Genomic DNA, 12,132 nt, shown 5'->3' on the forward strand with positions numbered 1-12,132 from the left:
ATGGAATCAGAAGAGACCCCGAATTGCTAAGGAAATGTTGAAAGATAAAAACAAGACTGGCGGCATCACGTTACCCGATTTCAAGCTTTACTACAAAGCTGTGATCACCAAGACAGCGTGGTACTGGCATAAAAACAGACACATAGACCAGTGGAACAGAGTCGAGAGCACAGATATGGACCCTCAACTCTATGGTCAAATAATCTTCAACAAACCAGGAAAGAATATACAGTGGAAAAAAGACAATCTCTTCAATAAATGGTGCTGGGAAAACTGGACAGCTATATGTAGAAGAATGAAACTTGCCCATTCCCTTACACCGTACACAAAGATAAACTCGAAATGGATAAAAGACCTCAAAGTGAGACAGGAATCTATCAGAATCCTAGAGGAGAACATAGGCAGTAACCTCTTCGATATCAGTCACAGCAACTTCTTTCAAGATATGTCTCCAAAGGCCAAGGAAACAAAAGTGAAAATAAACTTTTGGGACTTCATCAAGATCAAAAGCTTCTGCACAGCAAAGAAAACAGTCAACAAAACAAAAAGGCAACCCATGGAATGGGAGAAGATATTTGCAAATGGCAGTACAGACAAAAGGTTGATATCCAGGATCTATAAAGAACTCCTCAAACTCAACACACACAAAACAGATAATCATATCAAAAAATGGGCAGAAGATATGAACAGACACTTCTTCAATGAAGACATACAAATGGCTATCAGACACATGAATAAATGCTCAATATCACTAGCCATCAAGGAGATTCAAATTAAAACCACGTCCACCATCATTGGGGTGATTCGTGGTGGACGTTTTGAGGGCAGCTGACCTGCAGCCTGCACGTCCCAGACTGACTCCTGTGGAAGCCTGAGCCAGCCGTGTAGCTTTCTCCCTTTGTCTCATAACCATGTCCACCAAGGAGAATGCTAATTCACCAGCTGCCCGCCTTAATAGATTCAAGAACAAGGGAAAAGACAGTACAGAAATGAGGCGGCGTCGAATAGAAGTTAATGTGGAGCTGAGGAAAGCTAAGAAGGATGACCAGATGCTGAAAAGGAGAAACGTAAGCTTGTTTCCCAATGATGCTACCTCTCCACTGCAGGAAAACCGCAACAACCAGGGCACTGTAAATTGGTCTGTTGATTACATTGTCAAGGCATAAATAGCAACAATTTGGAAAGCCAGCTCCAGGCTACTCAAGCTGCTAGGAAACTGCTTTCTCAGGAAAAGCAGCCCCCCATAGACAACATAATCTGGGCTGGTTTGATTCCAAAATTTGTGTCCTTCTTGGGCAGAACCGATTGTAGTCCCATTCAGTTTGAATCCGCTTGGGCTCTCACTTACATTGCTTCCAGGACATCAGAACAGACAAAGGCTGTGGTGGATGGAGGCGCTATCCCAGCATTTATTTCCCTGTTAGCATCTTCCCACGCCCACATCAGCGAACAGGCTGTGTGCGCTCTAGGAAACATTGCAGGTGACGGTTCAGTTTTTCAAGACTTGGTTATCAAGTATGGTGCAGTTGAACCACTTCTGGCTCTCCTTGCGGTTCCTGATAATGTCATCATTAGCATGTGGCTACTTATGGAACCTTACTTGGACACTTTCAAGAACCCCGCACCCCCGCTAGATGCCTTCGAGCAGATTCTTCCTACCTTAGTTCGTCTCCTGCATCACGATGATCCAGAGGTCTTGGCAGATACTTGCTGGGCCATCTCCTACCTGATGGATGGTCCAAATGAATGGATTGAGATGGTTGTGAAAACAGGTGTTGTGCCCCAGCTTGTAAAGCTTCTAGGAGCTGCTGAATTGCCCATTGTGACTCCTGCGCTAAGAGCCATAGGAAATATTGTTACTGGGACAGATGAACAGACTCAGGTTGTAATAGATGCTGGAGCACTTGTTGTCTTTCCCAGCCTGCTAACGAACCCCAAAACTAATATTTAGAAGGAAGCCACGTGGACAATGTCAAACATCACAGCTGGCCGCCAGGACCAGATTCAGAAGTTGTGAATCATGGATTAGTCCCATTCTTCCTTGGTGTTCTCTCTAAGGCAGACTTTAAGACACAAAAGGAAGCTGTCTGGGCTGTGACCAACTATACAAGTGGTGGGACAGTTGAACAGATTGTATACCTCGTCCATTGTGGCATAATAGAACCATTGATGAACCTCTTAACTGCGAAGGATACCAAAATTATTCTGGTCATTCTGGATGCCATTTCCAAAATCTTTCAGGCTGCTGAGAAATTAGGTGAAACTGAGAAACTTAGTATAATGATCGAAGAATGTGGAGGCTTGGACAAAATCGAGGCTCTACAAAACCATGAAAATGAGTCTGTGTACAAAGCTTCATTAAACTTGATTGAGAAGTATTTCTCTGTAGAGGAAGAGGAAGATCAGAATGTTGTGCCAGAAACTACCTCTGAAGGCTATACGTTCCAGGTTCAGGATGGCACTGCTGGGACCTTTAACTTTTAGCTTGTACAGCCGACGCAGAAAGTTGTTTGTGGTGTGCTCTGTTTGATAGAAGTTTGTCTTACTGTTTCTCTACTAAGAACTCTTTTTAAATGTGTTTTGTTATTGTAGCACTTTTTACAACAAAACTCTACTTGACCAGTTCCAAACTGTACCAACTGTATGAAGCTCCTCCTCCCAGTGGGTTTCTTATTTCTATGTGGAATCTCCTCTCTTGTAGTGTCTGTAAATAAAGATTAAATTCCACCCTTTTCTTTAAAAAAAAAAATTGAGATATCACCTTACACCAGTTAGAATGGCCAAAATTAGCAAGACAGGAAACAACGTGTGTTGGAGAGGATGTGGAGAAAGAGGAACCCTCTTACACTGTTGGTAGGAATGCAAGTTGGTGCAGCCACTTTGGAGAACAGTGTGGAGATTCCTCAAGAAATTAAAAATAGAGCTTCCCTATGACTCTGCTGCAATTGCACTGCTGGGTATTTACTCCAAAGATACAGATGTAGTGAAAAGAGGAGCCATCTGTACCCCAATGTTTATAGCAGCAATGGCCACAGTGGCCAAACTGTGGAAAGAACCAAGATGCCCTTCAACGGACAAATGGATAAGGAAGATGTGGTACATATACACGATGGAGTATTACTCCTCCATCAGAAAGGATGAATACCCAACCAGACATCTTCTTGCCTAGATTGTTCTTGACCCTCCCTCTCCAGAAAGGAAACTTCCCAGTTCTTTCTAGTATGGCAAGTTGCCATAAGAGATCTGGGGAGTTAATTATTGACAGAGCTCTTTGAAGAAGAGAGAATTAAGCTAGACCATTTTTTAAAGATTTTATTTATTTATTTGAGAGAAAGATTGAGCCAATGAGAAAGGGGAGGGGCAAAGAGAGAGAAATAGACTCCTTGTTGAGCAGGGAGCCTGACACTGGGTTTGAATCCAGGACCCTGGGATCATGACCAGAGCTGAAAGCAGATGCTTAACCAACTGAGCCAGCCAGGTTCCCCTAACCTTAACCTTTTTTGGTCAAGTCTCTGGAATTAAAAAGAATGTTGAGATTGTGAGATTAATGATAATTTAAAGTTCTTGGTTGAACATGAGGGTTTCAGAAAAATGAGAGTGATTCTTATCCTTATCAGATGATTCTGTGAAAGCAATAAATGAAAGCTGATGCATGAGGTGTCAGGTCCTAAGTGGACCAGAAGCAATTTCATTACGCTTCCTGTGGCTGAAAAAAGTGGAGGAAGACAGAGGAACTTGTCTGTATATCATAGGAGTATACAGAATTAATTACAGAAAAATCTAGCAACTGTGGAGGAATCTGATGACTATAACCAGGGACACCCAGTAGAAAGCCTCATGTACCATATAATATAGTAGAAACATGGGAAATGAACAGAAGTAAACAAAGAAAATTGTAGAGGTCTTTGAAGCAGATGGGATTTGAACAAGATAGGTCTAGTTATAGCTTAGCAAAAGCCAGGCAGTCTTTTTTGGTGATTCAAGAAACAACACATCACCTGGTAATGCAATAACCCTATGTAGGCCCCCATATCATATATCACATGGAAATCATAGAGAATTGGGGGCAACTCTGACCTGATTGAACTCATACATATTTAATGACATATTTAAAATATTAATATTTGTGTCTTTATCTCCCCATCACATTTTGTGTGATATTTCTCCTAGACAGCCAGAAGAATTTTTTTTAAAGATTTTATTTATTTATTTGACAGAGAGAGATCACAAGTAGGTAGAGAGGCAGGCGGAGAGAGAGAGGAGGAAGCAGGCTCCCTGCTGAGCAGAGAGCCTGATGCGGGGCTCGATCCCAGGATCCTGAGATCATGACCTGAGCCGAAGGCAGAGGTTTAACCCACTGAGCCACCCAGGCACCCCAGCCAGAAGAATTTTTTAATGAAACTTAACACATATAACTTTAAAAGAGCAGATCAATATTGAAATTTTTTTTTCTGTTGTTGTTTTTTTTGTATTCCAAAAGATTTCTGATGATTAGTCAGGAGCCCATAATGAAATCAATTTATACTGCATAATATGGAATTGGAAAGCACAGAGGAAGAAACATCCTTTACCACTACTCTCTTTACTCTTTAAAAGTCTACAGAAGTGGTCCTCAGTTCACAACAAATGCAACATGAATGGGTGTGAACTTTGAGGACATGAGTGTCCCTGTTCTCTCTAGGATAGAGGGGTGGCATGAGAACTGCATCAGGAGGTTGCACTGTGTGTGAATTGTATGTGACTTGTGTTTGAACTCCTTGTGGGAACCCAGAAAACTTGAAAAAGCCAATCCAGTGCCTTTAGCATTCCCCACAACTGAAGAACCACCATAATTTGTCATGGCAAGGGAACCCTATTAATTGTCTAATTTCTACAGAGTACAGCTTTCCTTTGCCAGCAATATGCATATGACCCTTCCTTGCCCCATTTGGACTACCCTGGATAGACAACTCTACTTTTCAACAATCATAAGTACCATATGAATAAAAGAGTCCTCCTTGACCCTGAAGCTCAGAGGGGAATCACTGTAATGAAGAGAAAATTCCAACACAGATATCTGAGTGCAGCTTGAGAACATATTATGTATAAAATGATTTAAAAATGTTGAAATTGATGAAGATTGTGTTTTCTACCATTATATGCAAAGGAATACACAAAATAAAGACTATACTAAGTTCTATAAGACAAAATCATAGACATACGAAGAAAATATCACATCTAAGATTTGAGACCTGTCAATAGTAGGTTTGTTACATTTTCACTTTGTAGATTTATTGTATTTTTTTTTCATATGTACCCTCCATATTACACAGCAATCCTTTGGAAGATAGGGATAATATGTTACTAGTTTCTCTAGACCAGGAAATTATTATATCACCCAGAATATAACAACTGCTCAACAAATAGTTTTGAATGAAAAAAATACAAGCCTGTGTGGATAAAAATAATTCATAACTGGTTACCCATATTGCCATAAGAGGAATGGAATGATGGAGAGATTGATTTCGTCAATTTATATTGCTTGTCCAGTTCATCTGAAATAAGTCTTGCTTTAAAATATTATTCCTCCAAATAAATAAAACCACATCATAATGAACCCTTTGTGAGATGAAGGAGTTAGTACCCCACTAATGTGTTCAAAATTTTTTCTCCATTGAGTATTCTCTAGCATTTTTGGTAAATAAAAACTATTGTGGAATGTGTGGCAACTAAAGTGCAAAAGTGTTTCTTAACAATAATTTTGGGTAGATCTCCACTTTATGGCTCTACAAATTCTCAGGCACACATAATAATAAATCATTCAGTCAACATGAAAGAAAAGGTCAGGCAACTGTATGATAGAGCACCTATGTTTAGAGTACATATGGTTCCAGAGAATCCAGTTCATGTTGGGAAGCTGGGACAACTGGTATTTTTATATGATTATTGAAAATTCTATGGAAATACTGAAAAACACCATGAAAAACTTTTCATTTTATATAGTAGTAAAGTAAACATCAGTTTAAATAGTGAAAAAATATCACTTTTGCTAGTGTGTAGCCTTAAAAGAATCATTTTCAAAACCTAGTATTACTGAGTTACAAATGCTCCTCAGAAAGGTCTTTCATTAATTAATGAACCCATTCATTCTTTAAACATATATTTTCTAGGTTGCAGTGTAGAGTCAACACTCTCTCTCCAAGGGGCTTGGATACAGCAGAGTATTGATAAACCCCTGCTGTCACCCAGGCACCAGGAAGAGCAGGGAGAAGGGTGGAGAAAGGCATTAAACATAGAAAAATCACCACGAGAACTTCACAAATCATGTTCCATAAAGACAATGGAAAAGTGTGATCAGAGAGTAGCTAGATAGACCTATTTGAGGAAGTGAACTGATGCCCGTAAGTGCCATGGCTTTCAACATGGTTCTTGCCACCTTTTGTGGAAATGTCATAAGCTGGGCAGTAATCAGGAAAATAATCTTAGTGCAAAAAAGAGCTCAGAGTCATTCAAAAGAATCATCATGGGAAGGCTGATAACTGTGCAGGAGACAGTTATTCCACAAAACTGGAAAAATAAGTTAGGGGGAAATAAGGAAATCCATTAAGATATTAGTGGGCCTATTAAGCAGCTAGACAGCGGTAACATATCATTTAGCACTTATACCCAAAAGCTGACATTAATCAATAATAGAACAGAATATTCAAAAACAAATTAAATAGCCTAAGGTGGATTCCATCTAGGTGTGAAAGAGAAATGCAAAATATTTAGCAACTGGCCAGCATATGCTTTTAAAGTTCTTAAAATATTTGGTTACTTTATTTAACTCTTTGTCCTTTGTGATTTTATTTTATTGAAGATTTTAGTTATTTATTTGAGAGAGAGAGCACATGCCAGAGTGGGGAGAGGAGCAGAGGGAGGGGACAAGCAGATTCCGTTCTGAACAGAGAGTCTGACAGAGGGCTTGATTTTAGGACACTGAGATAGTGACCTGAGCAGAAATCAAAAGTCAGACACTTAACCATCTAAGCCACCCAGGTACACCTTGTCTTTCATTATTTTAAATTACCCAATGTTTTCTCAAATATTAGTGCTATTGAGCTACCCACACCTCTTTCAGCAGCCCACAGGGACATGTGATTCCACCAGTCATTCATTCCTTTCTTTCTCTAATGATTTATTATCATTGCTAAAAAAACTATATATTTAGTAGTAAGGTTTAAAAATTAGTTAAATAGAAACCCTTCGCCATATGACTTAGGTCTGTGTTTGCTTTGTAAACAATAAGTAACACCAATTTCTTGGTAGCAATGATCCAACATAGTACACACGTAGGGATAATTCTAAATAAGAAGTGATTAAGTAAATTTCACACAAGACAAATTATTTTGAAAGATCAAATTAAGAGGAGCAGTTTCCATAAATTTTAACCTTGAAATTGAAATTAACAAAACTGTGCCCCTTTAGCATAGTTCCCACAGAATGAACCTCTATGAACTGTTGGGGCTTAAGTTCCCACAACCCTGTTTTCTCCCAGATAGTGTTTGTCAAGTTACACATGGCAGCACAGAAAGCTATGAGAATCTTGACTAGAGTCCAAATAACATATCTGTGTTTGGCTTTGGCATCTCCTTTGTCCCTTTTCAACCCTCATCCTCAATCCCTCATCCCATAATGAATAAGAGGCCGCCCAACCAGCACTACTGCAGGGGATTATAGCAACAACTATTTTTCCAGGCTCTGCAGTGCCTGTAAAACTTTAATGAACTCATGAAACTTTTATCATTTTTGCTTCTTTTTGACTGGTGTGTGATATAACCACCACCACAAAATTTTTTTAAAAAATTAAAAATGTAAAAAAAAAACCCACAAAAAACAGAGCAATAGAAATTTTCATGAAGACAAAACAACTCATAGTTCTTTAATCTGTGCTAGCAAGACTGGAAGCCTTTATTGTCCCTGTGAATGATGTCTGATATAACAAAACAAAACAGAACAATCAGAAAACTCCACAGAAATCTGTAAGAAAATAAAAGGTTTGTTCACTGTCAACCCTTATCTAATAAGAAACACTGATTTTTACTCTCATTCTCTTGATTATGTATTTTTAAAAAGCAAGAAAAGTGATTTTAATGATTTCTTTAGGACTGCTTTTTTTTTTTTTTGGAATTTCTATTACAAATGATTTGCACCAAAAAAAGACCATATTGCCCAGAAGTTTAAATTCAACACTCAATCTTCTTGTTTCCATCTTTTTAATCTCCTTACAACTCTACAGCTTATCATTTTGAAGAACATATAACAAACCTCATAATATTTTGTACTAAGGCAGATTGCCATTTTTAACATAAAAAATCTTTCTATGGCTCCCTTTATTTCAATTAATCCTTTCCTAATTTCCTTATGTTTCTTCTTGCCTGATTAGTTAAACTCATCCCTTAACCCAGAAAAAGATTCTATCCAAAATAAATCTAGTCAAAACAAGAGATACTACTTTTATTGTTCTTAGTTGTAGAATTTAAAAAGTGATCAGAGTATGTCTGTGAATTGTTGAAATATTTCCTGTTTAACTTCTGGCAATCTTTTTCTTTAGAGTGTGATCAGCATATCATGTTTGGAAAATGAACAAACTTGCAGCCTAAAAGAAAGCTTTTGCAGGAAAGCTTTTGAGTCCCAAGGAGCTTGTTTGCTTGGAGGATAAACACAGTTCATCACAAACTAATTTTTCATTTTGTTAATAAATGTATGAAAGGTATCACTCTAAGAGAAATATTAAAGTCAGATATAATTCTAGTATGACCTTGGGGATACGTTAAAGAGAAAAGACACCAATCACTGCCTTTAATAGGATGTTAAAAGCTGGACACTGTAAACACCATTTTATCAGTCACAGGCAGCAAATCTATCAAGTGCTTCTTTTTTTTTTTTTTTTCATTAAAAATTTTTATTTATTTATTTATTTTTTCAGCAGAACAGTATTCATTGTTTTTGCACAACACCCAGTGCTCCATGCAATATGTGCCCTCCCTATTACCCACCACCTGGTTCCCCCAACCTCCCACCCTCCCCTTCAAAACCCTCAGGTTGTCTTTCAGAGTCCATAGTCTCCTATGGTTCTAAACCTGCAATATCCTGAAATGTAGTTACAATAGTCCGATTTTACACTTTATCAGTCTCTTTGTATTTACAATAATAGGACACATTTGATATTCTTAAACTATATCACATTAAAATGAGATTTCCACACTGAACAAATAAAGCAAAAAGAAAGAAGAAGTTATATAGTTTAGCTATTCTATTTCAATGAGCCTGTTTGGAGTCCCAATTTAAAGACTGAACAAATCTATTAAGTAAACATACATATTCATTCATCACATTGCTGTTAAAGATTGCTTTAACATTATAATAGGTAAAATATTTAATAAGAGAAAAATCCTATCAATTACTTCCTGACAATTCATATTTGTGATCCAATGTACCCACAGATATTAATTACAGGACCACAAAACTCTGAAAAACCTAATATGTTTATATGTAATGGTGGTGATAATATTTGGTTCTGTCTGTCATGGGTTTTAATATTTCAGACCTGAATGTTCTTATAAACTTCACTATGTCTCATAAACCACAACAAATGAACCATAGATGAAAATTTATTGGAAGTTTTAAATTAATTATTAGTATGTCTTACAGCGACTCAAGCACAAATAGTATTGTGTTTTATAGTCTTTATTCCAACACTTGAAATATTCATTTTTAAGGAGATATAAAGACTAATATAATAGCATGACTAGAAAGATTAAAGCTCATTTTCCCAATGGAGCTGTAGTTGACTCTTGAATAATATGGAGGTTAGGGGTGCAAAACCTGCAGAGTCCAAAGTCTACATATAATTTGACCCCCGAGCAACTTAACTACTAATAGCTTACTGTCAACCAGAAGATTTACTGATAAAATAAATAGTTGATACTCATATTTTGTATGTTACATGTATTATATACTGTATTCTTATGAGCTGGAGAAAAGAAAACATTATTAGAAAGATAATAACGAAAATACATTTCTAGTACTGTTCTGCAAAAATTCAGTTTAGAAGTGGACCGTCATTGTTTAAGCCTGACTTTTTCAAGGACCAACTGTACATTGACTTTTGAAAAAACCTCATTGCGAAACTGCAAGGACAAGATTCATTTGTAGGAACTTTTAATTAACATCATAATCCTGCAGCAAAAATTGAAAACATAAAGATATGTAAAAGATTTATTTTTCATTCCCTGAGCATTAAGTATTAATTGTTCCTGAAACAAACTTTGGCATATGTGAAATAATTTTAATAGGGAAAAAAAACCCTTGGATTCTCAACATGTTTCTTTAAAATAACAGCAGTAGGAAACATAGCTATATTTTCATATTTCCAAATGAACATGTTAAATAACCCTAAATCCTTACTACATGCACGTCCAGATTCTACTGTTTCTGTTTGGCTCCTGTATCCTTCTTTTTAAGCCTCATCAGTATCATCATCTTCCCTTCTGACAATGGATGTTCATCTGCAATGGTTTCTGGGATCTGGGATCTGGCACATACACTTGCAAACACAGCTGGAGCGGCACCCACAGCTGACATACACTAACGTTAATGGCACGGACAAGCTTTTCACATGGTGCTTCTGCTAGCTGCATCATCCCACAAACTGTCTTCCATCAAAAATGAACACAGTCCATATTTTCCCCCAAAGATCGTTAAAACTATATTCCTCATGGTGTGATCTAATAACACACAAGTTTCCAAGGCTTCAGCACTATTCTAATAGCATAAATGAACATTCAGAATCTTTTTGAAGAATGGGAAGAAAACTATTAGAGGTCAAATGGTATCCACTTAGTCAAATTATATTGGTAAAGTGTCTGATATTTGGCTATTGAAATTGTTGTTAGTTGTACCTTAATGTGGAACAATAAATAATTAATATTAAGTTCAGTTCATGAGACAAATGTAAAATTTGAATAATTCACTAATTATGCTCAAAGCCAATTAATTACTAGTTCTTTTAACTAAGCTGGAATTGGTCTTAGCCTACAAAAATATCACTGAGAGTCAATAACATTGAAACAAATTATGTCAGTCTGTTACAAGTTTTTTTATACCCAGGACTTTCTATGCTTACAACTACATCATCCTTAGCTAACACAGTACTGAATAAAAGATTTTATTCAAAGTATCAGTTTTTTTTTCAAAGTTTCAAAGTTTTAACTGTAAAATTGCACAAAATTATATGACCTAATTATGAGCCAGCCATTTCATAGCATGTCCCAAAACTACATCTGGAGCCCAATAGTAAAACTGTATGGGAGTACCTTAACTAATGTATATCAAATTTTTGCTACAGAAACAAATGTATTTTAGGTAGAAGCATATGTTGTTTTTCCAAGTACATCTTTTTAATACTTGTACTTATTCAATCTTATTACTCATTACTTTAAAATACATTAACACAAATAAACTGCACAGAGCGAGAAAAGGAGGACATATAGGGAAACACATGTAAGGAGAAAAGTCCTAGCCCTACAAAACAAGGAAGACACTTCAGCTGGGAACATTGAAAAGAACAGAACGCCAAGGGGCGCCTGGGTGGCACATGTAATGAGAAAGTCCTAGCCCTACGAAACAAGGAAGACACTTCAGCTGGGAACATTGAAAAGAACAGAACGCCAAGGGGCGCCTGGGTGGCTCAGTGGTTTAAACCTCTGCCTTTGGCTCAGGTCATGATCTCAGGATCCTGGGATCGAGCCCCGCATCGGGCTCTCTGCTCAGTGGGGAGCCTGTTTCTCCCTCTCTCTCTGCCTGCCTCTCTGCCTACTTGTGACCTCTCTCTCTGTCAAATAAATAAATAAAATATTAAAAAAAAAAAAAAAAGAACAGAACGCCAAGCAGTCAACCTGGCTCAGAAGAAAGGAGTCTATCAGAGGCATTAGGACAGGGTGGAAGCTCCTCGCAGCCACCTGGAGTCATGTCACTGGTGCTCAGCACCTGGGTTCTTCACTCTGTAGCTTTCTTCTTCTCAGTGGCCTCTTCTATTTAATAACAACTTCCTTCTGTCATGTAATTTTTTATTTGCATGTAGTTTTGACTTGTTTTGGCATCAACTTGATG

The 12,132-nt window shown here is 37.5% G+C and overlaps 1 pseudogene; it reads left to right on the top strand.

Moving 5' to 3' along the window:
* The first annotated feature begins 911 nt into the window (after positions 1 to 911).
* Positions 912 to 2,699, top strand: LOC123936962 (annotated as a pseudogene).
* Positions 2,700 to 12,132: the final 9,433 nt, after the last annotated feature.

This window comes from Meles meles, chromosome 2 (genome assembly GCF_922984935.1).
Source record: "Meles meles chromosome 2, mMelMel3.1 paternal haplotype, whole genome shotgun sequence".
NCBI lineage: Eukaryota > Metazoa > Chordata > Mammalia > Carnivora > Mustelidae > Meles > Meles meles.